The following is a 13,503-nucleotide window of genomic DNA, read 5'->3' on the forward strand; positions in this document are numbered from 1 at the left end:
AAATTAATAACCTAATAATTACTTTTGCACTATTACTCTTGGGGTAATGTTAACCTAAAGCAAACAAGAACTTGCTCTTCAAAAAAGAGCAGCATTTTAATAATTCAATAATGCATCCACTCACAGTCAAAATAAATAGGAAAACTCCTGAAACTGTTAACAAAGGTCTGATGAATAAAAGCCAGAGGATGCCACAGTAAGAGAGCCTGGAAAATGCGAGGCATTTAACCTTTGATGGTTAAGCAGTGGAAATATCTGGAGAAACTCCAACTGATACATATTCTTTTTACAGCAATTCTTTGCACTAACATGAAGATTAATCTTAAGGGTTCTTGCACTCAAGCCTAGTTTTTTTTTTAAAAAGAGTAAAAAATATCTACTATTATTATTTCAAGACTTTTCCCTATGCTACAAATAGCATACACTGACCAGGATTTCTTTCCATATATCAACATGACCATTGTCATTGTCTTGGCCTAGCAGAGAAAGCAAAAAATATTCAAAGATTTGAAGTTTTGGGGTTCTTTAATTTTTATTTTTTTGTAGCAGCTGACACCTAAATACTACCATCTCACTAGTGAGCAGTCATTGGTGCCAATGATGAGTGGGATTCAAAAAAGTTTTGATTATTTACCTGCATTTTGATATCAGGAATAAAATCATGGACATTTTAAGTATTCTACTTAAAGAGAACTAATGTTAAAATCCACTAAACCTTATGTTTACATTATTCTGAATTTAATACAAATATATAGCACTGTATATATGTTTAATCCTTTCTACAAAAATAAGTTTATGCTTTGAACTGAATGCAGTGTGCCACAAGCAAGGAACCTCATTCAGGTGAAGGGACTTTGGAAGGGATGTGATAAGCACAAAAAGAGCAGAAGTCAAGATGTAAAGCTCTAAATGAAATGATTCCCCATCCCAAGTAACAAAGCAGTCATAAAACAATTCTATTCTATGAATCTTAAGCAACTTAAAGGATCACCTTTGTTGTGTAAACTCCCTGATTTCCATATATCCATAAGTAATAAATAAACCTTCAACATGGCAGAAACATATTGCCAAAAGCTGGTATATTTGTATTTGAAAGTAAGGGAATTTTCCTTTTCACCAACATTTTCTTTTCTCTTTGAAATTTATATCTTTCTATCTGTTGAGTGCACTCATTAAAAGAATTAAAGTAAAGAAGTCTGCAGAAATTAAGTTTTCTCTCCAAGTATATGATAGCATTGCTTTAGGGTTTAAAAACATTCCAATCCAGTCTGTAGCAGACCCTATGAGATCATTCCTGGGCTCTTGTGTCCCCCTTTATACAAGTTTTATGGGGTTAAATCCACTTCACCAATGGCACACAGGCTTTCTGCATTATGATGTCTTAAGAGGAGTTCATTTTGTAGCAAACATTGTCTGATTATTCTATAGAAAACATATGGAAAGAAGCTTATTTTTTAAATATTCTCATAAAATAAGACAAAAAGTGGGACAAAGTGTTACATTATAACACATTTATTATTACAATAAAAGATTTTGACAACATTGACAATGATAGGTATAAACATATGGAGTATTCAAAGGTAGGCTTATTAATACTAGATATATATTAAAATATTTTATTCAATATTATATAATTTTAAAATGTTTCTATACATTTCAAACAATGTAAATATATTTAGTACTTAGTTGAGGCTTTGGTATGGAAACATAAACATTTGATAAATATTCCAGGTTGTATTTGTATACAGCCAAGATAGTTTCAGAAGCAAAAGCTCTCACCATTTTCATAGTATTACATACAAATAATAAAACATCAAAAGAACAAAACAACAACAACAATTAAAAAAAAACCTTCCTCAAAACATTCAGTGGAAGTTGAATTGTGAGTTGCTTATCTGTGCACTTATTCTCCTTATTTCACTAATATTTTGTACAAAAATGCTTGAAATAACTGGCACCTATCCAGAATTATAGGCACATGTAACCCCATATATAAGAAAAAAGAGCAAAGAAATTGTATTATATATGTGTTCTAACATGATTTTATAATTATTCTCTCAGTACAAAAAAAAATAATAAAAAAATTGTACCTTAGATGTCAGGATAATAGAAGGTTCAATCATGACTTTGACAACTTATAGGATATTGTATCACAGGGCTCTGCTGCTCTGGTTAAAAACCAGTCTTGTTTCTGGTTCTTTCACTTGCTTTCTCAACTGGAAGTCTTCTGCTGCTTATTGGCCAGCTGTGTAGCCAAAGTCTACAGATCTCTCATGTGCAGGAGTTTCATCATTTAGTAGGACATTGGGAGTATCATCCATACATCAGTCACTCTGCTATATGCAATGTCTGTAACATGATATAGGCAAATAAAATATTTTTCTGTGGACAAAGGAAGGGAGGACTGCTCCAAGCTCTGAATCTTGGGAATTAGTCAGGTTCTAGGGTCACTAATTTCAGTCAAATGCTCACTGTTCACAGCGAGATGGATAAGCAATAATTTAGCCTCATTCCTTCTCTAAATAAGTGAGGTACCATTTGAATGGCACTCAGTACTGCTTACTTAAATATCTGTAAGGGAATCAAATTTTTTTTTTTCCTAAGCAATTTAATTCAGGCATTGACATCTAGTCAGAGAGATTTTCTTTGTCTTTCCCATGCCTCTCCCACATGACCTAATTGGTTTGTAAGTATGCATCCATTTCTCACAATGGTTAAAGGAAACAAAGTCAAGTAAAGTCAAAGAAAGAGTTGATTTTATCTACAACATATAAGGTTCTATACAGAACAGTTTTTGGCACTACATGCGGTCCACTATGGCTTAAAATTATACTTTGACAATACCATAGAGTCATGGTCAATCTAGTTCTCACCATTGGAACTCAGATTCTCTCCCTCAAATTCAAGAATGTGTTTTTTTTCAGTATCCTGTTCTTGGATAGATGGTACACTGGGTTAGCATGCCTGAAGTCTACTGGATGCAGTCATGAGTCATTTGAGCAGTAAAACAACTGCAGCCCACATATTTTAGAAGCAAAATATTGTCATAAACAAAATGTTTTAGATTACTTATTATTTAGGATAATTTTATTTTTCAATTTTTGATTCTCTCTAAGATGTAAACCTAAGGAAAATGAAACTATTCTGTTTAATGCACAAATTAATCAGCTCTGTTCTCTATGCTTCTATTAGATGTAATACCAGTGTACTCATGCACACATGCACATTTTCTTTTCTGAGTTAGAAATTGGTGATCCACATGGTCTTATGCATATATTTGATACTCCAGAACAAGTGGTTTTCTTTAAAAGGAGAAATATTCTGGTGATCTTTTGGCCTTCTGTCTTCTTTTCAGAACAGTGTGTAAGCCAGTGAGAAACAAAATGCTCTCCTAGAATATAAAGGAAACAGAAATATCAGTAAAAATCATATTATGCAAGAAAGGTTTTTTTATATGATTTTCTGAAACTGAAGTTCCTAGGAACTTTTGGTGATCCCATTCTTTCTTTCAGCTTGATGAAGAACCACCCCCTCCTCCACCATGAAACCTCATGAAGCTGAGGCAGGGGAAAAAGATTGTATTAACTACTTTAAATGAAGATGCACTGGCTGTCTACAGTTCTTTGCTTTGATGTCTTCTGAGCCTAGCATGGGAAGGAAGCAATAAAAGGCTTGTTTCTCACTTTCCCATGATTCCTCTGCTTTCCAAGATGTTTCCAAATGACATATAACTATGTTATATCTAAGTGCATGATATGTAGCTCGCTTTTCTTTCTGAGAGAGATTCTGGTTACATGTGTATAAATCAGACCAAACAAATATTTTTCTCTTATGTCATTATATATTGAATATTCAACATCAATATTTTCAGTACAGAGCAAGTCATCATGTTTATTTAGTGATGTCTGAATTCTTTCCTACATGACTTGCTGATTGATAGACTCAGAGAAAGCTTTCTTTTGAATACATATGGGATTTATTCCTGAAGCAGATGAAATTTCTTTCCCATTTGAATGTACCTGTTATCAGCAGTCAGGATTTCACAAGAAGAGATAATCCCAAAGACAAATGAGAGCACAGAGAGGTCTGAAAGTGCAGTTCTAATACCTGAAAAATCTCCCAAGGTGACTACGAAATGAGAAGGAATGTGATTCCAGACTTCATTGTTAAGGCAGACTGTCATGCCTGGAACAAATTGTTTTGCTTTGCCAAAACTGCTTTCATGCCTTCATAAAGTAATCTATAACAATATGCCTAATTATTAATTAATGAGCAATACAATACCACAACACATGAAGTCAGGGAAAGGGGTGCAGCCTTCTCACCTAGTAACAGCAGAGATTTCCATGTACAGCCATGCTTCATGGTATTCAAAACAAGAGCTGTGAGGCAACCTGGTGCTGAGATTTTGGGGGAGAAAACTCTCAAGGAAATTGTTCAGTTATGAAGAAAGGAAATGTCTCAACATCTTCCCAAAAGGGTCAGTCTTATAAAGGACCACACAAAAATAACAGCAAACAAAACTTTGTTCTTATTTGTATCACTTCATACCTGAACATTCAGATTAGTCTACGAGCAGCATGGATTTCAACTGAAAAGAATTAAGGAGAAAAACTACTAAGAAAGCATTTAGTGTAAATAGGAACATCCTCTGCTTTATATTACTAAAATATTGGAGGCCTAAGAAAACTCTGCTTTTTTCTGTTGACATATATCTGACAGTTTTCAGTGATAAAAGATGGAGACAAACCCTTTTCTTTTTGCAGGCAAAATTGGTCAAGTTTTTAAGATGATAGAAAACAGTTTTAAAACCTCTGAGTTCTTGGTCACATCTTACCTTTTTAAGTTGTCTTGGCACTATAATGGGTTCTTCTTTGCTGCACTCTACTTAAACTTAAGCACCTTCTCGTGGGAAAGGAATGCGAAAACAGGTTAACAACAGCTTAGAACATAAATTATTTATGGTTGAAGATAAAACCTTTAAAGAAACTTCCTGTCTGACCATCCAGGAGCCCTCTGGCATGGTCACTCTTGCATCACCTGAGCTGGAACCAAGTCCCCTCCTACTCTCACAGTCACACCAGCTTTCCTCACTGGCTCAACTTCAGGTTTCCCACTGCAGCCTCAGACATCCGGATCCTTCAAATAATTTAATCATGGTGCAATAACCAAATAACAAAGCTAAGCTTGAGCTGGTGCTTCCAAGGAGGGCCCCAGAACAAAGGAACCCTTGGGCTTTTATGCCATCCCAGTCTGAGTGAGAGAGAGAGAATCTGAGGGGCAAGGGCTCCTGCCATGTCTGGTCCCCCAGCTGGGCCACAGGTCCCTGTGCTCTTTGCTCTGCTAAGGGTTGGCAGGTCATGACCTCTTGTCAGCCGGACCTCAACCTGCAGCTCACATTGCAGCTTTCAAACCAAGCTACCTACACTGGATGTATTCATCAATGAAACTAGATAAAAGTTAACCTCTACTAATCTCTGTTAACCTCTACTGGGTCAAAAAAATGGAGTTTCAGCAACATCTGTAAAAATCAAGCATTAGTTTTATCTGTTTATTGTGAAGGTAGCTGGGCCTTTGTAAGTAGGGATATTTGGTACAATGGATGTTGCCTTGTAACACCCGGATGGGCACATACACTTGTGTTCATAACACGAGGTATGAACACATATTAGAGATCTGCTTACAGTTCCAGGGCTATGATCCTGTTGGGATCACAAAGACATGGTGCCATGGATCCCTTCACTGGTTACCATGGAGAGATACAGGTTCTTTAGGAGGGACAGGCTGGGAAGACAAGGTGGAGCCACTCTTGATACAGGACACAATATTTGTCTGGGGATGATGATGAGCCAGCTAAGAACTGATGAGTAAACATCATAGTAGGTGTCTCATACAGGCTGCCTGACCAGAAGGATTAAGTGGATATCTACATCCCATACATAGGAGATAGGAGCACTCTCGCATTGCAGGCCCCTGTAGGAGTTTACAACCAACCTGTTATTTGCTAAAGTGAAACACAAGGTGTGAGAGACCTGACTGTTATAGGTTAATGACTCAAAACATTTCCCACTTGTGGAGGTGCTAGAGTGTTTTGTTGAAGACATATTTGAAGGTGGAAGAGGGGAGCTTTTGGGTGTGTAATGGTTAACCTGTGATCTGCTAAGACATAGTGATGGATATGAGTGAGATAAGAGACAAATCCTATGGGGATAGGATGGTGCTTTTTGTTAGGCTAAATCGTCCTCCCTTATACAAACCACTGGGTTTTAAAACTCACTGTCCGCCCATCCTCCAAGGAAGGTCTGATGGGGCATTCCTAGCCCTACTGTGCTGACGTGAGAGGAAAACTACCATGTCTCCGAAGGTCTCATAAGCCACCAAAGATCCCTGAAGTGCCTCCCGACTCAGATATGAGTCCTTCCACCAGCGAACCTAAAGCTGCTCCACAGGGGAGATACCTGGGCACTCCCACCTAACCTGAGTGTATCACAACCCATCAGAGTTCATGTTTTGTGGCCACTCTGTGGTTTCTCCCACCTCTGACAAATTGAGACCAAGGGACACAGGTTGACCAGGTGGTGAGATTTTCACTAGGAAAGCCAGATCCCAACTGGAATTTAATCTGACTAGAGATGTCAAAGAAAACAAGGGTTTCTATATGACCTTAAGTAGCAATAAGAAGGCTAGGAAAAAGGTATGCCTGGTGCTAAATGAGTCAGGAGACTCAATTATACAGAATATGGAAAAAGCTGAAACAGAGTGCTTTCTATATCTCAGTCTTTCCTAACAAGACCATCCTTCTGGAATTTCAGGTCGCAGAAATCTGTGGGAAAGGCAGAAGCAAGAACGATATAGCAGTGGTGAAAATCATTGGTGGACAACCTCCTCCTAGGTCATGGAATACTTAAGCAACCTGGACATTCCATCAGCCCTAAGGGAATATGCCTACCACTGGCAACTGTCATTGTAAGGCCCTTCTTGAAAATATTTGATTGAAATAATGGTGACTGGGAGAACTGATGGAAAAGAAATGGCACTCCTACTTTCAAGGTCAAGGAGAACAGGCAGACCAGCTTCACCTCAATCCCTGGGAAACTGAGGGAACAGCTAATCCTGAAAACCATATCCAGACGTATGAATGACAAGAAAATCAGCAGGAGTCTTCATCATGGATTCACTGAGGGAATGTCATGCTTGACCAATTTGATAACCTTCTACGACTGAATTGCTGGCTTGGAAAGTGAGGAGAGTAGACTTCAATAAGGTTTTCAAGACTGTTTCTCCTAAGATCCTTGTGAAGTAGCTAATTTAGTGAAGTTTAGTTTGGATGGGCAGACAGTGAGCTGGATTGAAAGCTGGCTGAATGGCCAGGCTCAGAGTGTAGTGAGCAGTGTCTTGAAATCTTATTGGAGGTCAGTAACTTGCTGTTTACCTCAAGGGTCAATTCTGAGTCAAATCCTGGTTAATATTTTCCTTAACAATCTGAATAATGGGGCAGCATGTACCCTCAGCGAGTTTGCCAATGACAGAAAACGAGGAGGAGTGGCTGAGACCTCAGAGTGTCATGCTGTCATCCAGAAGAACTTTCAAAGGCTGGAAAAATGGGCTGAGGAGCCTTTGAAGTTCAACAAGGGGCAAGTGCACAGTTCTGCACAAACAATTGCATCAAGTTTCCCTGGATCTGAACCACCAAGGAGTTTTGTTTACTCTGCTTCTGAAGTCTAAACTTTCTTTGAATCAAATAGAAACACTACACACGTGAAAAAAATTGCATTTAATTATGTATTTGAATGAATGTTAAGATTTAATGATACAGATATTAAGTGCAAAATTATGTGTGGTAAAAGAGTGCTGTGTCAGTGTACTGAAATGATAAGGTTTTTATAGGACAGCAACAACAACAGTTCTTTCCAGTCTTATAATATTCTTGTTATATTTAAAGGAGTTATCTGAAACTGATAGACATCTGGCTTTTCAAAAGCAAAATACTCCATATGAAAAACAACTGTGCCTGAAACTTCAGTAGAATGCAGATTTTAATATTAGGAGTAAATGAGGTAATAGTGCAACCTGAGAATGCTAGGATTACTCAAATGACATAAGCCGCACCAAAATCCATTCTGTTCGGCATCATCATTAAGAGATCACACACATTAGAAAGCGGAAAAATTGATTCTGCACACCAGTTTGTGAGCATGGGACATGTCATAGGAATGACCATGACGATGTAAAAAATGTTGTTAGCCCTCTCTCCTGACCCCAAAATGCCTAGTAGTAGACATTTCATGGAGGTGGTTTCTTCAAGGGCAAGTTTGCTTTAAAATATCCAGGATTATGTGTAAGCCAGTTTCTACTGGAATTAATGACTTTTGGATCCCTATGATACATCATTTACAACAATCTGTACTTACGATTTCTACAGTTTAGTTAAGCATTATATGAAATGTACCTTTCATTTTTCGTGGGCTGATGCCTGATGATTTTGTCCAATGCCCTTAGTGTGCTCAGCAAGATGCGTTGAGTAATCATACGCAGCTCCCATCTGGCTAAAGATCAGTGACATTCCATCACAGAGGGATCACTGAGTAATTCAGGGACAAACTAAATGCTTCTCCCTTACTTATGTTGCTGAGAAACATAAAAATCTTGAAGGCCATCAGTTTATAAGTTAGAAAAGCAAAGAACCATCATCATATCCTGCAGTTTAACTTGGTTGATCTTGGTATTATTACTTGTGAAGGAAAGCTGAGGACAGAGATATCTATGCTTATCTCTGTCCATGTGTTTTAAGTGCCACTTCATTACAGCACTAATTAACATATGGTGTGGAGGCTACTAAAAGGAAACAGCTATATGTGAGTACACATATTCTTGTAACCAGCTCTCTCTGTTGAAAAAGAATGAATTAAAATAAACTATTTTCAAAAAGACAATGATACTACCAGATGTTTCATAAAGATCAAAAAGTGATCTAGAAATAGAACTCTAGGGCAGATGGTACAAGAGTTTTAAAGAATTCTGCATGAAAAATCATTTCTGTAGTGTATACCTCAAACAGCCAAAGACTCATAGAAATTAGTTCATTATCTTTCTGACTCTGGGTCCTCATCTATATATTTCTTTCAAGTGTTTTCTTGCTGTAAAAAAACCCCATATTATTTTTTTATAAATCAAGTCAGACCCTTATCATAATCCTGACACAATTATATCTTATGTACTGTGCAACAAACAGTAGAGCCTGTTGCTTTTTTAAAGGATAAAAATGCCTTGTTATTCAGAATATGAGCAGCAATATGAAAGGAATTGAAAGCAGGTGTAGGATTTAGAAAATGAGGAAAACCATAAAGTTTGTGAAATTAAATATTCTTGAATTGCAAGGAATTAAATGATTCTGTCTTCTGCAGCCATCTCTTCATTAACTATTTTTTCCTCAATGAAAAACCAACTTCTTACTTCAAAATTTACTGTTAACTTTCTTCTAACACAAGTCTCACCTATTTCAACAGTCATACCTCCCTCCTCTTTGCCCCTTTGCTTTCTAATTCAATTCTCTTCTTTAACTGCCTGACTCTGAATGCTTGGAGACACTGCTGGGACAGACTTGTGTTTTGTTGCATACGAATAAATTCCACTGTCACCGTGTCCATTAATTGCTAAAGCACTTTACCACCATTTCCAGTTGTAGTCCTTTTTCAATGATTCTCATAAGGCAGTCCCTCTTCTTGAATTTCAAGCACAATTACTTTACTTTTCAGCAATTACTACTTTTATATTGTAAAATTATAATATGGCAGTTGCAGAATGGCAATGGCAATAGAGACCATATGGATATAATTTCAGAGAAATAATAGGAATACCATGACATAGTGTAAGGAACCATTCCTTACTCACAGTATCCACATGCAAATAACTTACTACATCATAATACAGTGGAATTCTAAGGACAGATGATTTCATGGTGTTCCTATCAACTCTGACTACTTTGTAGCCAAAGATTTGGGTATTTAATAGTAATGTTTTTAAGTCATGCTGCTACCTCTACAGCCAGTTTATATCACCAGAGATACAATATGAGAAATGTCTTTACTTTCTCTAAGCTGAGCCACTTTAAGGAACAGTGTTAATTGTAAAAACTGGAGAAAATCATTAGTAACACCTCATTAATTTAATGAAGAACAGAAGGAGACCTAGGAATAGTTTATCTATTAATATACTCTTTTTGACCTTGCTACTACCAGAGTAGTTCACTAAAAGCATTGATAGCTTGCAGTGATTTGAAATGTCAGAACAAACTTGTGGAATTTTTTGGACTGTTTCTGCTCTAAATATTTATAATAAAAATTTTGTCGGTTAAAATTTCAATTTCACCGCGACATTCAAATTTATTTCAGGTAGTTTTAAATATAATATTTCTTGGGGCAAATAGATCTGATTCTTGACATTTTCATTTGCAAAATAAAGTCAAAAACTCTTTCAAGATTTGTTTGCCCCTGTGTTAGTCCTTAAGGAAGCATGTAACAGTATTTGTTAGGATGGTTCATAGAGGTTTTCTACAGAGTGGGATCACTGATTTAATTATATCTCCCATAGAATAATTCACTTTCCTTTCTGAATGCATGACTAAAGCTCCTAGGGCAGATTATACTATGATTTAGCTTACCCCACATTTGGAGTTCAGAGTGCATATGGAATTATAATAAATCCCCGTGGTATTCAGCTTTGTATCAAACTGAGAAAAAAGCAAGCTTGGATAAGAGTAGTCTGATGAATTAAAAGAAGACTCTGTAACAGCAACAGTCATATCCATGAATCCTCCTTCCTACCCAACCACCCCCAAGCAGATCCCTGGTGGAATGGTGACAGTAACTAAGACTGAGCTGCTGGAGAGCTGGATATCCCAGACAGGCAGTGATTAGTCCTGTGCACCTCAGAGTATGTGCACACAGCATCCTTCTGCCCAGGGTATCCCAGACGGTTGGCCCACAATTATTTAATTGCAATACACTAGCAGGCATGATTAAAAAACCTAAAATTAGAATGTTGCTTAAATAAAAGCTTTTTGAGCTTCCAGTGTAGGAATGATTTGATGCTTTGCCATGTCATTCTAATTCAGGATGATAAAAGAGTTGGAATAATTAATTTCCTTTGGGAAAAAAACCCACCTCTGCCCCCTATTACCTGTATTATATGTTATTTAAGGGTCATGAAAAAAAATCATATATCAAATGTCCTTAATTATGAAAAATCCCCAAAGCCTGTGTTTCTAGGAAAGTAGAATTTTTGCAGTTTTTGCAGAATTGAGTAAGCAATTACGGAGTAGGACAGAAAACTTCCAGTTTTGTATCACGTTTAGATACAGTGAAAATAAGTTACAAAGGGGAGATGAAGGAAAATTATCCAACTGATCTACTTAAAACAGAGCAGGGATTTAAAAGCAGATTTCTAACATAAGGAAAAATAAAACTGACAGGCTGCAGTGAGGATTACGCATTGGCTTCCCCTCTGCCACCAATTTGTCCCCTATCTGTGAGTGCTCCTTTAAGAACCAGGATCAGGTTTACCATGGTGTAGCAGCTCCAAGAACATCACTTCTGATGATCCTCCTTGGGCAACTGGCAAGTCTCACAAGCAGTCTAAAGGTATGAACCCTGGCACCCAGCCAGTCTTCACCACCAGCAAACTCAGATACCACCATGAAGATGTCAGGATCATCTTAGTTTAGTAATGGGGGCACCCACATAATACAGAAAACCTTCTATCTTTACTCTTTTTTAATTTTTTTTAAATTTGTATTGCTGAAGATTACAGAATCACAGAATATTCTGGGTTGGAAGTATCCCACAAGGATCATTAAGTCCAACCCTTAATGGAATTGAACTCAGAACTTTGATGTTAGTACCATGCTCTAACCAGCTGAACTAATCTCAGGGTAAGATAAGGTCATATAAAATGTTTATAACTAAGAGTTAATGGACGCTGACTTTTAAAAATCTTGGATTAGTATTTTAACACGTGGTTCTTTACTTGTTCTGTATTATATAGAATTTTCTAACTGTTGTATAAAAATATTTTGGCAATAGCCTGAGAGAACAATAAACAGAACAATCTGAAATGAGCTATGTGTTCAATCAAAAAGAAAACAAAGGACCGCAAATCACACAGATCTAGAAAACAATAACTAAAATAGAAAGAAGAAATGTTAAAATAAAGACCATGATTATGTTTTTTAAAATCCTCTCAAGACATATCTCTGAAAAAGTAGATTACTTGAATTACTCCTAAACAGCAAAATCTAAAAAATCACCAGAATAGTATTTAAGAGTTAAGCAGAGAAATGTTTAGTAGGGAAAATAGAGTTAAGAAGCCCATAATATATTTGTGTAAGTTTATGCTGCCAAAAAGAAAAAAACACCTATCATAACAGCCCAGTAAATAACCTAGTTAGAACTTTCTTACCCTTCACTCAGGTTCAGCGAGTACCTTCCCTGATAAAGGGGAGAGAGATCTGAAAATGGGAAACATCTGAAGTAAGCATAACTTGTAATGTGCTTCCCAGAGCCAGCAGGAAGAGACAGAAAAGATAAAAACTTCTACAAGTTTTGCTAGTTTGCTCCTTTTTTCCGGTGCCCGTTCTTAGAACACATTTAGTCATCGTCAGCTGTGGAGATTTCACTGAGTTTGATTGGATATTTTCATACATTTTGAATACCATCCCAAGGCCAGATTTGCAATCTTCATTCAATTAACTGTCACGTACAGTCCAGGTCCTGTTCCTGTGCACCATGTGTGTCTTTATTTTGCCTGGTGCCTTAATCTGCAAGGTGTCACAGATGTACCCATGTGGTCATTTGGCATCTGGGTCATGAAGCCTTTTGTGACCAGCTATTTTCAATGTTTGTATCAACTGCAAAGCAGAAATAAATAGTGATTACAAAAGGCAAATAATACTCATTTTATTGCCCAGTGAAGGCAAAGTTGGGACAATAGCAGAGCAGCTGTTTGGCATACTTTCTGGGATTTAGAATCCCTAACTGAGACCTAAGCACTTGTGTGTCCATTTGTGAGAATCAGCTTGGATGTTTGTGCCAGAGCTCTATAGCTGCCAGCATTTCTATGCTCTTTATGCTGGGAAAAGTGTCAACTTGCCTATACAGCTAGATAAGCAAAAGCTGTGAGCACATTTAGGGGAATGACCAGGGAAAAAGCATTTTCATTTATTCACTGTTAGCACTGAAAAGCAACAAGGAATGAGATATAACAGTGCCACAAGCATGAGAAGGATGACACCCTGGGAATGGCATTAGTCAACCAGCAAAAAACCAATTTCCAGTCTAATGCCTCTTATGAGATACTTTTCTGGGAAAACCTACCAAAAAAAAAAAAAAAAATTAAGTTTCATTCTTGGTTATCTGTAATTAGCTCCTAAAATCTCTCTCTCCACCCAATTAATGGATATACTAAAAATATAATATACAAAATAGATTATGATATATATAAAATATA

The 13,503-nt window shown here is 36.9% G+C and overlaps 1 long non-coding RNA gene across 1 annotated transcript; it reads right to left on the reverse strand.

Moving 5' to 3' along the window:
- Window positions 1–3,069: 3,069 nt before the first annotated feature.
- Window positions 3,070–8,628, reverse strand: LOC147652618 (uncharacterized). The gene is made up of 4 exons (XR_015288067.1): window positions 4,838–8,628; window positions 4,326–4,591; window positions 4,108–4,240; window positions 3,070–3,391 (listed from the first exon to the last, which is right to left on the reverse strand). It is a non-coding gene; the product is annotated as an uncharacterized LOC147652618 (long non-coding RNA).
- Between the last annotated feature and the right edge of the window lie 4,875 nt (window positions 8,629–13,503).

This window comes from Cyanistes caeruleus, chromosome 6 (assembly GCF_971803275.1).
Source record: "Cyanistes caeruleus chromosome 6, bCyaCae1.hap1.1, whole genome shotgun sequence".
Taxonomy (NCBI): domain Eukaryota; kingdom Metazoa; phylum Chordata; class Aves; order Passeriformes; family Paridae; genus Cyanistes; species Cyanistes caeruleus.